Genomic DNA, 17,529 nt, shown 5'->3' on the forward strand with positions numbered 1-17,529 from the left:
GAGAGGCTGAGGGTGAGTGCCTGGGAGGGCGGATCAGAAGTCTGTCTCTGACCAGCAGCTGATCCCGGGATTAGGGGGGGCGGGGGGATCCCTCTGAGGGGGGCGTGGGGGGGGGGGGCAGGTCTTCTGAGGGGTGCACCTGACGTTGGGGCCGCGGTGCGTAACAAGGAGGCCTGACAGCTGGGAGGTGCATGGCAGTGGGAGGGGAGTCTGGAGGGCCGGGGCGGGTACAGTTTCGGTGGGGGGTGGGTACCTAGGGTTTGGGGGGGGCAGTGGGGCAGTTGAAAGTGTGCTGGCACGTGAAGGGGGTGCAGCGCGGGGTCTTTGTTTGGTTGGGGGTCACACACGCACTCTCGGCGATGGGGCGAGTGGGTCCCCGGTGGGGGGGGGCGGGGCAGGGGCGGACCCGGGAAGAGGCGGGTCCAAGGTGGGGGGGTGAGGCGGTGGCGGGATCCCTGCGGCCTGAGAGGAGCCACCGAGTGGAGGAGGAGGAGAGGGGGTGCGTGAGAAGCTGCGGTGAGTGGGTGCGTGAGGAGCTGCGGGGAGGGGGTGCGTGGGGGGAGTGAGGGTCGGGGGGAAGAGAGAGAGAGTAACAGGCTTCCTGAAGTGAGGAGGGTAGTATCTGAGCCCCCCTCCCCCCTGAGCGGCCAGACTACTTACGCCCCCTCAGGGTCGCTCTCATCCAACCCTCCCTGGTGGTCACAAAAGTTCGTGGTGTTTTATTTATTTATTTAATGCGATTGTGTATAGCGCACAAACTTTACCCAAAGGTGTCCGAGCGCTTCACAAAAGGGCCGGTTCCATTACATAAGGTGCGCCCCTCATGAGTGCCAAGTGCCCCCACCTCCAGGAGCGCTGCCCTTGCGCCAGCAGCCGCGTGCCTTCTGGGAGTTGTAGTTTCACTCGTGTTCATACAGCAGAGTCCTATAACTGTTTTACCTGCTTAAACCCAGACTGGCTGCGGGCGGGGCCACTTGGCATCTGCACCCCAGTATTTCACTTTTGAGCCCCAGAATAGTCCTCTAACGCCCCCATCGCAGGCTGCTGATTGCACCTTCCTTGAGCCCAGAAGCCCCCATAGGAGGGGGGGCGGAGGGGGGTGAAGTCTCACTTTAAGAAATCTCAGCCGTCAAGTGACCCACCCCCCCCCTCCCTTTTCTCCTCCCCGTTCAGACCTGCCTGTAATACCTCACTGAGGCTGAGCACACAAGTACCGTCGACTTTAGAATCCATGTGTGGGTGTTAGGAGGGGTTTGTGGGGGTCCGGAGGGCAGCGCGCTGCCTTCTGGGAGTTGTAGTTTTCAGGAACATTGTAAGTAGCCGATTTGAAATGCCACCATTCGCGCTGCTGCCGGCTGAGGGTGTCACACACGTGTTAGGGTGTCACGCATGGCTGAGGGCGTCACGCGTGGCACGGGCCCTCCCGGCCGCCACAGTGGGACCCTCTTGAACCCAGATGTAACCCCCTGGGGCAACTGAAACCTTGGATGTGGGTGCTGTGAACGGGGCACCTCTGGTGTTCTGCGTCCGCGGGTCTTTAGGTGTCGTGTCCTGCATGCGCCTCTCCGCTTCTGGGCGCTATCGGTGCTGCCTTGGTGCACAGCGTCGTCCCTGCAGACGGTCTGGCAAGCTGTAGTATGTTCAAGGCGTTGCACGGCCTAGGGAGGGCGTGTGCTTGGAGACGGCTGCTAGGAGATGTGGGTCTAGGCGCTACAAGGAAAACGCGTATATTTACAGAATTGCATGTACGTAATACAATACACAATGGCCCTAATGATATCGACTTTGGAAGGGCGAGAGGAGAATCCGCCCCACACAAAAGCTGATGTGTGCCCGTTCCCCGGAGAGGGGGAGGGGAGCAGGCCTCGGCGGGCACCGAGAGGCCCCGGACACAACACACAGGGTTGTAACAAGAGTCGCCTCGTGTGAGTGTGACAGCCCCCTTGTGGGTCGCACGACGCGTCCCTGCTGTGTTGACTTTGGTTCTAGAAGCTTCTGTACTTGGCATGGCCTGTTGGCACTGTGAGCTGGCACTGCACCTGGGGCGTGCCTCGGATTGCACTTATGTCTGCAGAAAGATTCTCTTTGGCACTGCACGTGAGAGCTGGGTGTGTGTGCGTGCTGAGGATGGAAGTGGCTGGGTGAGTGTGCGTGCTGAGGATGGACGTGAGCTGGGGGTGAGTGTGCGTGCTCAGGATGGGTGTGAGCTGGGTGAGTGTGCGTGCTGAGGATGGACGTGAGGTGGGTGAGTGTGCGTGCTGAGGATGGACGTGGCTGGGTGAGTGTGCGTGCTGAGGATGAACGTGAGCTGTGAGTGTGCGTGCTGAGGATGGGTGTGAGTGTGCGTGCTGAGGATGGACGTGAGCTCTGAGTGTGCGTGCTGAGGATGGGTGTGAGCTGTGAGTGTGCGTGCTGAGGATGGGTGTGAGCTGGGTGAGAGTCCGTGGGGGTGGGAGTGAGTTACCCCCGTCTGCATGACTGACCCCCAGTGACCCGGTCATGTCCCCTCGCAGGGGCCGCTGTTGAAGGAATGCGCCTGGATAGCTCCAGACGTGGTTCTGACCGCCTTTAGGCGCTTTCGCATCCCAGCTCTGATTGTGCAATGCCTGGGCTCGGGACAGGTGAGGTGTCTTTCGATAGTTTCCTCCTGAGTGTGGGGCGCTCGGGGCACCACACGCCCCCCTGTAGGCCCCAGGTGGTGAATAGGGGCCCTTGTAAGGCCACATATACAGTCAGCAGGGCAGAGCCAAGCCGTCCTTGAAACCGAGGGCACAGACGCTGCCACTGCCCTTAAAACCGAGAGCAGCGACGCTCCCAGCAGGGCAGATCCCTGCTGCCCTGCCCTTGAAGGCGAGGACACATCCACTACCTGTAGAGCCGCACTGCCCTTAAAATCAAGGGCACTGCCTTTAACTCGAGGTCCCAGACACTGCCAGGAAGGGGCCCCATTGCACTTGAAACTGAGGGAAGAGACACTGCCAACAGGGCAGAGCTCCACTGCCCTTAAAACTGAGGGCGGAGACACTGCCAACAGGGCAGAGCCCCCCTGCCCACAGGGCAGAGCTCCACTGCCCTTAAAACTGAGGGCGGAGACACTGCCCACAGGGCAGAGCCCCACTGCCCACAGGGCAGAGCCCCACTGCCCTTAAAACTGAGGGCGGAGACACTGCCAACAGGGCAGAGCCCCACTGCCCTTAAAACTGAGGGCGGAGACACTGTCAACAGGGCAGAGCCCCACTGCCCTTAAAACTGAGGGCGGAGACACTGCCAACAGCGCAGAGCCCCACTGCCCTTAAAACTGAGGGCGGAGACAGTGCCAACAGGGCAGAGCCCCACTGCCCTTAAAACAGAAGACCCAGACACACACTGCCAACATTGCACAGTGCCACTAACTCTTAGCAGTGGAACCGCCGACTCTCAGCGTCCGTTCAAACTTGCCAGTTCCCAGGAGGCACCGGGTCAAGACTGATTTGCATATAGCTGTGTCTGAACTGGGGTGGGGAGTGGGCTAAAGAACAATGATGGATTCAACCCAGATCTGTGACAGATGGGGAGTGTCTGAAAAGTTTCAGCGCTCCGTCCATCACCCAGGGTCGGATTGGGATCACAATTTGGCCCGGCACTGACGAAAAAAGTGGCCCACATTCAAGGGGCGTGGCCCACAATTAAGGGGCGTGGCCCACATTCAAGGGGCGTGCCCTTTCATGAAACACTATTTGGTTACTATTTAAGGTCTAATTTGTAGAGAAATATTGAGTAACTTAAGCCTTTTAAAGCTTACAGAGCAAGTAACATTGGTAAAGACTAGGAGCACTGCAGTTCAGATAACTGAATACTTACTTGCAGTCTTAACGCCCTGCGCAAGGTCGTAAGATACTCTTCCCCAACCCGCTATGTCCTAGACTCTAATCATCACATACATCCGAAATCTAGTACAAAGTGAAGGAGAAAGGGTAAGACTGGAATCTCTGGAAATAGAACATGTGATAACAAAAGTAAGAATTCACAAACGAGGAAAAGGCAGTCTGGGGTGTAAAGAATGCTGGAAAATGTTTCTGTACAATCCAGTCATAAATTTATTTCACAGCCAGCAGCTGATGTCGATAGACAAAAAACACAGTTTTATTCATATCTGTTGCTGCCTTTAAGTCTTTGCCATGGGGAGACTGAGGATTGCTCAAGAATCTTGCCCTAATGACCATGCATACTCCTTAGACAGATTGTTTTAAATACCATTTTTTTCAAATGTATTTTTAATATGGGCGACGAGTAAGAACCTATCACATAGATTTTTGCAGAAAAATGTGTTTATGTTTCATGCAACATCCATAAAAAACATCTTTGAGATCAAACAGGCCATCACATGAGAAATGGGAGGATGCACTGAGATTATTTTCAGTCATTTTAGTGAGCTGCTACTGTGTTGTAATATTGAAAACACACGTCAATGTCCTTGAATATTAGATGTCAATACATTAAGAGTTTGGACAAGTATGGTAGTGCTCTGTCCAGTGACCAGCTGAGAGAGGGCATCAAAGAGCAGAAATTGGATTTTAAATTCAAATCTGTTCCGAACAGGGGCCCAAAAATATATTTGGCCCAGGGCCCCCAAAATCCTTAAGATGTTTGGCTCAGACAAGGAATGAAAGTGAGAGGATGCTGTTCTTGCACAGGACACAGGGCCAAGGTGACAATGGCCTACATGCTGAGCAAGTAAAAAAAAGCGAGGCCCCTTTCGGTCACAATTATTCGAGCCCTCCAGGGAAGGAGCACCTAATAAGCAGCAAAGCCCCTGCTATTACTAACCTACTCAGCCCTCCCCAGACCTTCAGCTCAGGAGCACATGAACAGCAGTGAGGCCCCTGCAATTAGTAAATTAATCAGCCCTCCAGAAAAAAAAAGGCCCACAGCGGGCACCGAGACACCGGCCTTCGGCCGATGCCCGCATTGCCAATCCGCCCCTGCCATCATCCCCTTTGGTTTTGCTTTGTTCATCCTAAGTTGGCAGGGTATGCCCAGACGTGGGTCCTTTGCCCACTTTGCCACTGGATTCAAGCTAGCTTTGCTGATGGTCCAGGGAAGACATGGCTAGGCAGTTTGACTGTTCCCACGAGGCACAGGGTCAAACTGATATGCATATGGCTGGGTCTGAACTGGGGTGGCAGGGTGGGCTAAAGATCGATGATGGATTCAACCCAGATCTGTGACTGGGGGTGAGTGTCTGAAAAGTTTCAGCGATCCGGTCCTTGCTCAGGGGGTTATACTGAAATCGGTCCTAGGATGCTTGTCTCCGGTCCTGGCAAGACATGGCTTGGACTGATTTACTTATGGCTGGGTCTGAACTGGGGTGGCATGGTGAGCAAAGGCTTACATTCTCTAATCTTCCTTTTAATGTGTATATTTTGCTCCTTTTACTGTCAAATGTGCAGAAATGCTGAAAAGCTTCCTCAGATGTCTGTGTCCCAATCCCAAGCAAACTGATGATGTGCCATTTAATTATAAATACATTATGGAGTTCTAAACATGTTATTTTTTTCATAATTGCCAATACACATATTATTATTATCTGCATTTGTTGAGCGCATAGCTACCTGATTCAGGCTTCACAGCGCTAGCGATTTAGTCATCAGCTGACAAACAAGTACTTGGGGCGACAGGAAAACCAGTGAACAGAGGGAATGTATTCTCCACTCGGACAAGGGATTTTGAAAAGTTTAATGGTGCCAAACATGGGGGTCCAGGCTCTAACAAACACGCATAGGAAAACCCAGTAGGTCTGTCGTCTTTGTACTAACTCGTGGAAACGCCATTTCTGCATGCTTGTATTTGCATGTTTTGTCTGTTTATAGACAGATTTACTGGCATTGGTAACTTTTATTTTTTACATGACAACATAGACCAGAAAGAACACTGGATCAGACAGTTGGGTGGAGACAGCAAGGAGGACATTCAGGGAAAACTGGCAACAAAGATGAAGGCAGAGTGGAGTGGAAGAGCTAAGGGGAAAGGGGAGTGGGTGAGAGCAGCGGGAGCTGCGCCCGAGTCCAGGCAAAACAAAGACCACCCGGTTAGAACTTGGGAGAACTAGATGAGGGGGCTGAGTGTGAAGTTCTGAAATGTTAAACCCCCTCATCAGGGAGGAGAAAGTGGCCCGCTCGAGGAAGAGATGTGGGCATGGCTTGGTCCGAAGATTGGGGGAGGGGGAACAAGCTTTAGATTTTCCGACACTCGCGCTGGGCTGGCATTTAGTGTCAACATACATTATAGACAAGCGGGCGCATGAGAGGGTCTTAAGGGGCAGTGGAAAGGGAGAGGAGTGCGGATAAGTAGAGGTACGAAGTGAGCAAAAACACAATATTTGTAAAATAACCAACATTGTTGAAGACTTTAAGAGCAAGGGGGGGGGGCGTAGTGTGTGTTTTTATGTTTATGGATAAATTCCTGGTGAAATCCAACAGACGCCTTGGCATACCAGACTGAAAGCACCCGTACCCAAATATTTACAAAATTCATTTATTAAAGATGGGTACAACACCCTAAACACCCAACCTCTGAAGATAGCCCCCTTACAAGAGACCTATGTGAACATGTAACTTGTATTCCCTCTTTCATCTACCTCCCAAGAATAAAGAGAAACTGGGGAGTCCTGAAGGTCTTTGTGATCTTTCAGACCCTATCAGCTTTGGTCATTTACAGCATTAGATTAAAAAAATTGAAATAAAATAAAATGGGTGATTCTGTTAGAGCTACATAAAAAATTCCATGTCGGGAATATTATTCAAAGTGCTTCACGGCACATGGTTGACCCCTCCCTGGATCATAGGGACCAGGGTTAGACCTGATGATGAAGCGTGAGCCAATGAGAGAGGAAGGCACTATCCTGCGATTTCCCTACATATATGTAGTGAATCTCTCCCCCCCCCACTCCTCTTGGGCCTGTGCGGAGATGGCATAGGTAAATCTAGTGTGACCACCCTCAGTACAACCTTTAACATGGCGCAATGCATGCCGGGGTTGTGTGAGGCGAGTCTGTGACGAAGGCCCCTGCCCAACCTCTCCTCCCTCCCTTCCTTTGAGGGTCTTCTTCACTCTCCACCCTCCTGCCTTTGCTTGACGCCGAGGCCGCACTGGCCCTGATGGGATGTCTGACAACTGTGGGCCAGGAGAGCTGCCCAGGGAGGAGCTGGGCGTCTGACACAGTGTTGGCACCCCAGCGAGAGGCTGCTGGCACCCCTCTGGGGTGCAAGGGGGGGCGCAGACCTCCAGGGATCACTGGTGCCAGAAGCTCTTGCTTGTCACTTTCTTTATGGGAATATTTGTCCCTGAATGTTTCCTGGTAGCTCTTGTTGCTTGAATATGAATTTTCCTTGAAAAAATGAAAGACAAAAGGTGTTTTGACAAAACAGGAACATTTGGTTAAATTAAATGCAACGAGCGGCAGAGCAGGCAACAGTCGGGGTCTGAAGACGGTCTCAAAGTTCATTGGTTTTGGCCATTATTATATAAATTTCACTAAGTATAATAAAGCGATTTGTGTATTCTTTTTGGAACAGGAATCTGGGCCTAGTCGCAAAGTCCCAAATCTGGTCATTTGTTAAGACCCGCAGGCGGGTCTCGACCCGTGCTTCATTTGAGGCGGTGGCTTCCGGTGTGCCACACCAGCACCTAATTGTCAACATCAGCAGATATGACAGCTGCCACATGGTGGTGCTGTTTGTGCAGGACAACAGTTTTATTATTTCATTATACATTAATAATAATATCTGCTGCCCAAGCTGATTCTTATAGATATGAGGGCCTTGCTGCGCTTGTAGCAGTGTGGTGATTAGTAGTTTTGTAGGTACTGTGATGGCAGCGCTGGTAGGGGCATGGGTGGTGAAAGCTGCGATAGCCCCTGATGAGGGCCCTGACACTTAATTTGTTTTGCATATTGAGCACTGGTCTCAACCCTATATGGACACAATGCAGAGCTAGTGAGTACATGCCCAGATGTCCGGCATGGGGAGCTCATGATCACTGCGTGTAGTGTACATGCAGTGTTCTGATTGGCTGAGGGTTCCTAACTTCGTGTGGCATCTGATTTTATGGTGCTTTGGAAACAGGTGCCCCTCCAGCCAAACGTGTTTTATTTGGGGTCAATTTCCTGAGACCAGTGTGGTGTTTCTGACTATCTGTGGGATTGATCCGGGTTTTCCTGTTCGCGCTTTTGTCTAAGGGTTACGTGTTGCCCCACCTGTGATCTGTCAATCAGTTGCTTCAGGCCGAGGTCCCAGGGCCTGCCTGACGACTTATTTCAGACTGGGGTTTGAGGGGGAGGTCTTATCAGGTGAATTCTACAACGGAGATGCAAGTTAGTTATTATACGTACGTATATCATGGTATATATCAATATTGTATTTATCAATATGAATATTCCCCCCTCTAGTTGAATTTTCAACTACACCTTTACCCCATACTTTATGACAGTCACATTATTCAAGGTTTGTTGTGTTGGGTTTGTCTATTACTAATTCCCTACTTACTTGCATTCTGCCTAACTTGAGGACTGTGTTTTTACAGTAAGAAACCACGCAGAAATAGCACAAAAAGAACAATGGGAAGCAATAATAGGCACAGTCTGGTCACCCATCGGGGAAACCAGGAAATTAAGTCTATAAACCAGTTCTGCTCAGGAGCCCCCCCACCCTCTTCATGTCAGCTTGTAGACTATACAGTTGGTGGATGGCAAGTCACTGTCACTTTTTACAGGTCGTGTCTGGAAAAGAAAGTACAGCAGTGAACAACAACTTATTTTTTTGCCCTCCACCCTCCATCGCTGTCATCAAGTCCGGCACATACCGATATTGCATCGCCATGAGGCGGAAGGCTCTTAGTGCTTCCTTGATGACATTTAGGCCGAGCTCAGTATTGTTGATCATTTTAAGTAGCTCCCACCTGGTTATTTGTAACCAGTGGGTGTTTGCCTTTGTTTGCAAGATGAAAAGGGTATGGACATTGCTGCGTTTAATTGAGTGTCAGAAAACTATCTGAATTCTTCCAGACTGTCCTTCTACTGAGCCAAGCCAAAGTAATTGGCATTTCTTTTTTCTCAAGTCGGATGCAGTAGAGTTGTTTTCTTCTGTAGCGGATGTTGGTACAACTTGGACAGATCTTTTCCAGGGAGGACCAGGATCTGGGTGTGTATAGTTATGAGGATGCAGAGGCCTTGTCATCCCGGAACAAGCTGGGTATAGGCAAACTTCCCTCATTGCCGGTCCATGTATATCAACACAGAGGTGTCCCATTGCATATCTGGTACGTGCAGTGTTGCTTCACAATGTTTGTTGGTGCCAAGCGGTATCATTCCTTTGACTCTGAAACACTAGGAGTACAGTGTAAGTTTCTGTACAATTCGGGGTTGCCCCTTCCCTTTTACCCAAGTGTACCCATCTACCTCTATCTTCCAGTATTTCTGACAGTGGGTATCTATGCTGGCATTCACCCCTACCCTTCCAGACTCCTTTTCCCTTCGAGGTGGATGACCCTGCGCTAGAACTCCATGTCCGGGGTCCATTTGTAATTAAAGAATACTGACCAAGATATGCTCAGTAGATCTGTTTGTGCAGTGGTGCGGTGGCCTTGCTACCTCCAAGGATCTCTTTTCTGTGAAATCTTTCGGCCCAACAGTGTCCTCCCCTACGGTGCCCCACCTGCGCATCCTGTCGAGCCCAGTTTGAGTGTCGTTGGGCTCAGTGAAACGGTAGAACGCTGTGGGGTTGGTTTATACTGGGGGATATTTACCACTAATCTATGGGTTTCTACTCTATGGGTTTCTACTCTATGGGTTTCTACTCCACTGGGTTCTTTCTTGGCCCTAATCCTGCATTGGTACAAGTGAAGGAGACCTTTTGCATTCTCGGGGCTACTACTTGGGATAAGTAAAGTCTGCACCTTCACACTGTTGTTGCAGTGAGGAAGTGGCCCGTGCACTAAGGCAACACGAGAACATCAGCAACACCCCAAGAGTACCCCGTGGGGAGTCCAACTCCAGGGCAGGCGAGTCCCACGTGGGTTCCTCACTACCTGGACGAGGGACCTCCATCTGTCTCTACCCTGCCTTCAGTCTAACACACTCTGCGCCCCTCAGTGATTCCCGGAGGGGAGCGAGGGTTGTCCTTGTGTTATGAGAAGGCCCACTCGAGGATGGCTGAGGCATGGGTGATGCCAGCCTATGCAGGGGGGCAATGGTGCCCCACAGGCCTGTGATGGCAGGCCCAATGCATGGCTGACCGGCTATCCGGTGGGTGACACACTCAGTGCTACGTCCCACTACTAGCCAGTGCCGTACCCGCCCCGGGTATGTGGGGTACGTGTTTATGGGGCACGCATAGGTTAGGTACCAAAACAAACCATATACGCACCTTCTTCCTGGTGCGTGCGGGACCGGCGTACACACCTTCCCTCTGCAGTCCAGTGGGAAGATGCCCAGAGATCCTCAGGTCATGCAGAGAGATTCAGAAAAAGCAAAACGTTCTGGGATAAATTCCTTCAAGAAGGGCAATGTCGAACAGTCTCATGTTCCTGTTGTTTTAGTAACGTTTGAACTGTTTAAGCCAGAAACAACACTTTTTTTGAGTCCAAATCTGCAGATTATACCACAGATGAGGAATTATGTGGTAAATGCGGCAAATCTATAACTATGCAAAAAACGCAGTGACCTCACAATCGCATATTTCCAGTGGACCTGGCTTGCCCAAACACAAGAGTGCAGGAGTATTCTTATATAGGGCCGTATCCAGTTCTACCTCCGTGTAACAAATATTGTATATTTCATCCACTCCATTCAATGTAACAATGGAAGCAAGAACTTGAGGCCACTCGTTCAGTGCATTCCACAGTAATAGTGCAGACGGCGCAGTGCTCATAGTGGCGTGAGTGTTTATATAGTGCCATAATATGTACGAAATACTCATCTGGTGTCTTCTGTACAGAGATGATGCAAGCGATGTTTATTTGCAGTGTTTTAAATGTGATTTCAGTCTTATTACAACCAGAGATGTGCGACGTTTCGACCTAATTGTTATGAGGACTTCATCAGGGCAGTAGACGTCTGACTCCATAGTGCCCTCAATGTGTGCAAGTAAGTGTCCCTCTCACGTGTATGGGAATGAATACTCAAAGAATACTCTCAAATCGACCCAAAAGAGGCTTTGTCAGCGGTAATTCATCCACACAATAGTGCAAGGAATGCAATAATCTATTCCTCTCAAGGAGGGGTGCTCGTGCTGGCATCTCGGTCATGCCGACTTCTGAGGTAGGATTTTCCTCCTTGCTCCTGCTTTGGTATTCTGGGGGAGCATTTACCGTCTATATAGCACCTACTTCGGATGACACCGTTCATGGCGCTGTTAACCTGGTTCCTATTCGAGTTCGTGGCCTCGTTGACCATCGTGGCTCGTCTCAGACTGCCGTAAATATGACAATCTCTCCTCTTCTCCTAAAGATGACCCTCGTTGGAAGGTGAATGCGTCTATAAACCTGCGGGGCGCTACATTTAAACACCCGGAGATATGTCAAAACATCAGGTGGGGGGGCAGAATCGTGCATGATGGAAGCAAATGAAATGCGGAGTCTCCCTTAGACGCAGAGCTTCAAGAAAGCACCACCTTCTTCTAGAACTTTCTCCAGCTCTGAGCCTACACAGGGGCCACTCTCCACCTGTCGCCATGGGCCTCCATCACTGCTTCCACCAATGGGAGCCCTCCGTGAAACATCCATCCCCTTCATGAGAGCTGGCCCCGCCACCCTCCAACCCCCACCCCCCACGGCTGCTCTAACCCAAACACACGTGTCTTAAGTGAGCTATAAACAGTGCTTTAAATGGTCCGGTATTTGCCGGTACTGAGTACCAGCACTTCTTAAATGTATCACTCTGTGTACCAGCACTTCTCTACTGCCGAGGAGAGTACCGGTACTCATGGAAAGGTAGGCTCATTGGCTGAGAGTGCTAATGAGCAGGAGTGGCACGTGTCTGGCAGCCAAGGCGCCGATTCTGTAGCCCTGACTTTAGCCCCAGCTGAGCTATTCAGCAGGGCCCGTTTGCATAATGTCCGGTGCTCACCGTCACGCTGTGTTTGACAGAGCCCTGTGCTGTCCATCACATTCACACTATCCTCTGCATTTGCGCAAACACAGGAATCTTGGCAGACCCCAGGCAGTGGCAATTACAAAAGCCATGGTGAAGAGTATAACATGGCTTTTAGCACACCAGAGTCTTTTGTGTGTCTGCTATGTTTGTGTGTTTGCCTGCACTTGTAAGCCTGTTTTTTGTAAGAAAAAAGCGAGAGAGAATTAAGACATTCTCAGGAGGTATTTTAAAGAAAATGGATGACACTTTGTGTGTACATGTCTGCGGCGACAAAGGGTCATGAATAACGTAGTAGGGCGTGAGGGTTGGTGAGTGAGTGGATGGATGAGTAAGCAAGGGTGGATGTATAAATGGATGAATGGATGGGTGGGTGAAAGAGGGTGGATGATTGGATAAAAGGGTGGATGATGGGTGGATAAGTGAAAGATTGGATGGATGAATGAATGAAAGGGAGGGAGGATGGATGAAAGGATGAAAGGTTGGATGAAGGATGAGTGAAAGGAGGGATTGTCTGAAAGGGTGATTAAAGAGATGGATGAGTGAAAGGATGAATGGATAGGTTTGGATATGAAGGGTGGACAGATGGAATGGTGAAAACTGAATGATGGATGAAAAACTGAATAGACGACAGAATGTAACGGGTAAATGGTGGACATCAGCAGGTGAATGGTTGGATGAAAGGAGGAATGGATAGATCGATGGAAGACACAAGAGAGATCTTCTGGGGAGGGTCATGATGATTTGCTTCATTTGCTTGTTTCCCTAAGAGCTTTGGTGTGATGTGGGGTTATTTTCAGTTTCTTCCTACTCACGTGCTCAAAAATATATAGCATTGTGCCAAATATCATCAATTAACAGTATGGCATTAAGAAGGTGCAACTATTGAAAAAAAAAGGAAATGTTAACATATTATCGCATTACTCTTTCATTTTGTGTAATGGGTTAACCTGCTTTGCTTATATAGACACATTTATCATGTGTTTTGGTGTGCGGCAACAAATATAGAAGTTGTTTAGTAATATCATGTCTTGCCCTTAGCCCCGCCCCTGGCCCCTCCCACTACACCTCTAGCTCTCTTTAACGAGGACCTGCGTTTATTGTTCCCATTTAAAGCACCGGCTATAAATATGAGCAGGTGTTTTGGTGTAAAGTGACCCCTGTGTACTAGTGATTGTCGGGTCACCCAGCCACACCCGCGGGGGTGTCTCTTACCACTGGGGTCTGACCTACTGTGGCTGATGGCTGGGCTAGGGCGACCAGCCTCTGGCCTCTCAAGGAGGCGGTGTGGACTGTGGGGGGCGGAGGAGGGGGGGGGGGGGGTTGGGGGGGGTCACTTGTGTCCCGCTGCGAGGATGGCCAGACCTCCCGGGTTCCCGGGACAGTCCCGGCTTCAGCGGGCGGCCCCACACTTTGCTTATTGTTGAATTCGCGTCTTGGTTTGGGGGCGAAAGTCAGGTCATTCTGTAAAGCAAAATGTTAGCTCCCCTTTCCCATGCGCCTGGAAGGCTGATTTTATCGGTTGTACAGGAGGAGGAGGGCTTCAGGCCCCCAGCAGAGGCAGACTCGAGGGGGAGGGGGGGGGGCGGGGCGGGCTCGGGGTGGGGGTCCTGCCATATGTAATGTAAATGTGTGTGTGTGTGTGTGTGTGTGTGTGTGTATACATGTATATATATTGTAATTGGATTTAGATAGCGCTTACTATCCCAGACTAGGGGGTCTAACCGCTTTACGGCGAGTAGCACGCTACTCTGGAGCCCAAGGGTCGTGGTTAGTCCAGTGGTTATTGTGATTAGTTAGGTGCTCTCGAGAAATTGTATCCATTTACTCCAGTTACTCGGTGTTCTATTCAGTACATTGCGGGGTCACAAGTTCTAGTTAGCTCAGCTAAATATAACTTGAATTTCACTGGTTTTGTACAGGTGAATCTTTAGCCTATTACCCTTGTAAGCTTTTTTTTTTTCAGTGCATTTCTGAGGTTTTTTAAATGCGAATTCCTTACTATAACGCCCTTGTAACCTTTGTTTTTTCCATTGAATTTCTATGGTTTTTGGGTCTCGCTGAGCCAGCGCATGTGTAGCTCTGCAAGACCTTTAGTGTGTGGCTCCAGAAAATGCTAATACACGCTTTTGCTAGTGGCGGCCTCGAGCTTGCTGGTACGTGCACAAGCGCACGCCCTCCTCTCTCTTCCTCTCAAAGGCTCGCTATGCCTCTCCTTCTTCCTCTTTTCTTAAGGCTGTAACGCAATGAGGCTCTAGAATACTTCTGAGGGGGGCAGGGGGCAACATGTGTGAGCGTGGTTGCTTTTGTGGACGATCGGGGAGAGGCAGAGAAGGAAAAGGACTCTGCCCGTGTCTTCTCTGGGCAGTAAGGTAGAGACAATGTCCTCTTCTTTTCTGTGCTGGCAGCTGCCCCCCCTGGCCCCCTTCCTATTATTCCCTCTCTTTCTGTCTTGCTCATCACTTACTTAAAACCGTGACTTGAAGAAATGGTTCACAACCTCTTTCCTTCTTTCATTTAGTTGCTTCCCTGTGAAATGGATCCAAAAAAGAAAAACACTCTTGCTTTCTAGAGAGGTGTGTGTCTCTATTGCTTTCTAAATAGGCAAATTGTGAAATACATCTAGTCCAGAATCTGTGTCGCATAGGTGATACAATTGACACAATTATTAAACCATCACGACTTTAGACATGTAGTATAAAAGCAGAAAAGAATAGCCAGTGTCATGTACCAGTCAAGGCTTCCACATGCTCATATTCTAGACGTATACGGGCGCAGCATCCCTACGGCTGTATATTATTTCATTGCAAACTTTGCAGCGGTGTTGTTATGTTATGTTATGGCATCCACAATCCTGGCTGATGCTAGCTGTAATATGGAGCTCTAAAATGTACTTTATCCGATTCACCCTATAGAAATTTCAACAGTGCGTTATTTGACTGACTACTGCTTTTGGCTCTGAAAAAATGTATTTCACCTATCCTTTTAAAAACTATTACTAAATGGCTCGACTTTCAAATGTAATACGGTGAAAACAGAAATGCTTTGGGATGGTAGGGCTCAGATTCCACTTTCTAACCCCAAAAAACATAGAATATAGAGAATAAAACTGGTGACACATGAGTAAATGTTCAGACTTTATATTTTACCCGCATGTATGAAGCTTACTTCTGTCAAAGAGCTCTGCAGTACGGGGGCTCGCACCGAAATTCGTGACCTTGGCCTGTATGGGTAAGACTCCGTTAATTGCTGCACCGTCCGTTTGCTGTGCGAGCCTCGCTTCTGCCAGGGAAGCCTACTTTTGTGTCGCAGTGTCGCCACTGTCGCTACAGTTTATTGTCCTGCAACCACCAATCAACACGTTAAGTTCACTAACTGCCATTGTAATAAAAAAGCTGTCCGACACTGCTTGCTTCAAAATTGAAAGTCTTCGCTGAGTACTTAGCTGCAGGGAAGTTTCACATTACTTTATTTCTTGCTAACCTTTGTAGCAGTTTGCTTCCGCTACCTGCTGCTCGCTCCATTCTCCAATGGATAGAGGGGAAATTCCATCTGTTAGATCTGTTCCTACCTGTGGAAAACACCTCTCACCTGGACAAGTCTCAGCAGCAAAGACATACGTCTGATTCGTCTGTATGAAAAGTGCAGAACTGTCCTAGTGAGCCGCCAACAATGTTTTTTTGTTGTTATTTTAACCTATAAATGACATAAATAAAAGGCATTTTCTGCGGAATAGTTTATTCTATTTTCAGGCACATGGCAGCCGTAGTAACCCCTTTGTGGTAGTACTTTCCAACCCTTTGATATGTATTTGGAAACGTGCTCCTCACCTCCATCTGTTGGCGATCATGCTATCCAGCCTAGAGTGTTCAGTTTCCTTCTGCCAGGCTGCCTTCTTGGTATTTATATTTTTGAGACCATGGGGTGCTAAAAATGATAAATTAATGCTTCCTTGTTGCCTGGGTGCTCCAGCGCTCCTCACGTGCGATTTCTCATTTCTGTGATGACGAAGCAGCGCGATGATGGGAATAAAGAGGTCTTCCTCATGAACTGTGACGTCCAGGGCTGTCTGCTTTGCATCACAGCTCGGCTTCCTGATCATAAGTGGGCCCTTCCCTATAATGTGACAGTGCTCATGCAGGGATTTTTTTTCTTTAAGAGAACTTGTCTTTTAATCTACGTTGCATCTCGGTGTAAGACCATGTATAATGGAAGAGCAGCAGGAGTTTTGGAATGAATGAAAAAAGTGTATGTTTTTGATTAAAGTTATTTCTAACAATGTTCAGGAATGTCAATTCCAATAGGTCTCGCCTTTGGGACCGTACAAGTGTTCAGCCGTGCAACGGTTGATGTTGTTGCACCAAGCATATTGTGCTGGATAACTAAACACTTATAAGCTCCCAAAGGCGAGACCTATTGGCTATGCCAATGCTTGTTTAAACTAGTAGTTGTGTTTGAAGAATGGTGGAGAAAGGGTGTGGGCCTCTGATCAGCTCTCAGCAATCCCCCTGTCTGTGAGTTACTGGTGAAGTTACTGGCGGTAACAGGAGGTCTTATTGGCCCCCAAGGACTCTCAGCATTCAAGGGGACTTCATCTCCCAACTAGCAGTGCTCAAGAAGGCGCGTTTGCGGGGTTGAGAAAAGGTGGGGTGGCCTCCGACCACCTCTCAACAACCCTGCTCTGTGGGGCTTACTCGAGGGTTTCCTGGCCCCCAAGGACCCTCGGGAGGCCAGGGGGCTTCATCCCCTAACATTAATACAACATTTGTCCTGGGGAGGGGGTGGTCCCCAAGGCGTTAGGTTTGCCCAGGGGAACCCCCACATGCATTCCAAAGAATGCCCCGGGAGGTGACGGTCCCCAGGGTTGCTTGGGTGGCCATATGTGCAGCCTCTGGGAGGCAGCGGCCCCGCGGCGGCGGGGGCCGTGCAGGCCTCTCGCTTCATTTGCTTGTCCAGTAAAGTTGGTGGTCTCCGGGTCGCAGGTATTGCTGTTTTCACTCCCCCTTAATCAATAAGCACTGAACCGGGATTTGGCCTACCCCGGGGCTTCATGAAAGATGCGCAGGAGCCCGCAAGTCTTGTTTTTTTTTTTCAGCGGGTCCACCTGTGAAAATGAAATTTAAAAAAAGATATACTTTTAACTTCCCTGTAGGACCCTCCATATCTGGGGTAGGGGTAGGGGGGTCATGGTTTTCCTACTGTGCCCCTCCTTTTTTTGTATATTTTGTGTACCTTTTTTTTGTATTTTTTTGTGAGACTTGGCTTGAAGCAGAGTCCCAAGGTGGCTAGCAACACTTCCTGGTTGGAGTGTTGGCAGCCAATCACATGTTAGTAGGCGCGCACGGGGGTTACTGTGTGTTTTAGGCCAAAAATACAATTCCAGGTGACCTCCGGCAGGGGTCACT

The 17,529-nt window shown here is 49.6% G+C and overlaps 1 protein-coding gene across 5 annotated transcripts in view; it reads left to right on the top strand.

Annotated features, from left to right (window-relative positions):
• The first annotated feature begins 408 nt into the window (after positions 1–408).
• PACSIN3 (protein kinase C and casein kinase substrate in neurons 3) overlaps positions 409–17,529 on the top strand; it is a 319,761-nt gene continuing 302,640 nt past the window's right edge. For 4 of the 5 annotated variants that reach the window (XM_086959717.1, XM_086959718.1, XM_086959719.1 and 1 more), the window contains exon 1: positions 419–516. The gene's annotated coding sequence lies outside the window, so the exon portion shown is untranslated. Of the gene's footprint in view, positions 517–17,529 lie in introns of all 5 variants that reach the window. The other variant, XM_086959721.1, reaches the window with a different exon arrangement.

The sequence above is a fragment of the Lissotriton vulgaris genome, chromosome 2_2 (genome assembly GCF_964263255.1).
Source record: "Lissotriton vulgaris chromosome 2_2, aLisVul1.2, whole genome shotgun sequence".
NCBI lineage: Eukaryota > Metazoa > Chordata > Amphibia > Caudata > Salamandridae > Lissotriton > Lissotriton vulgaris.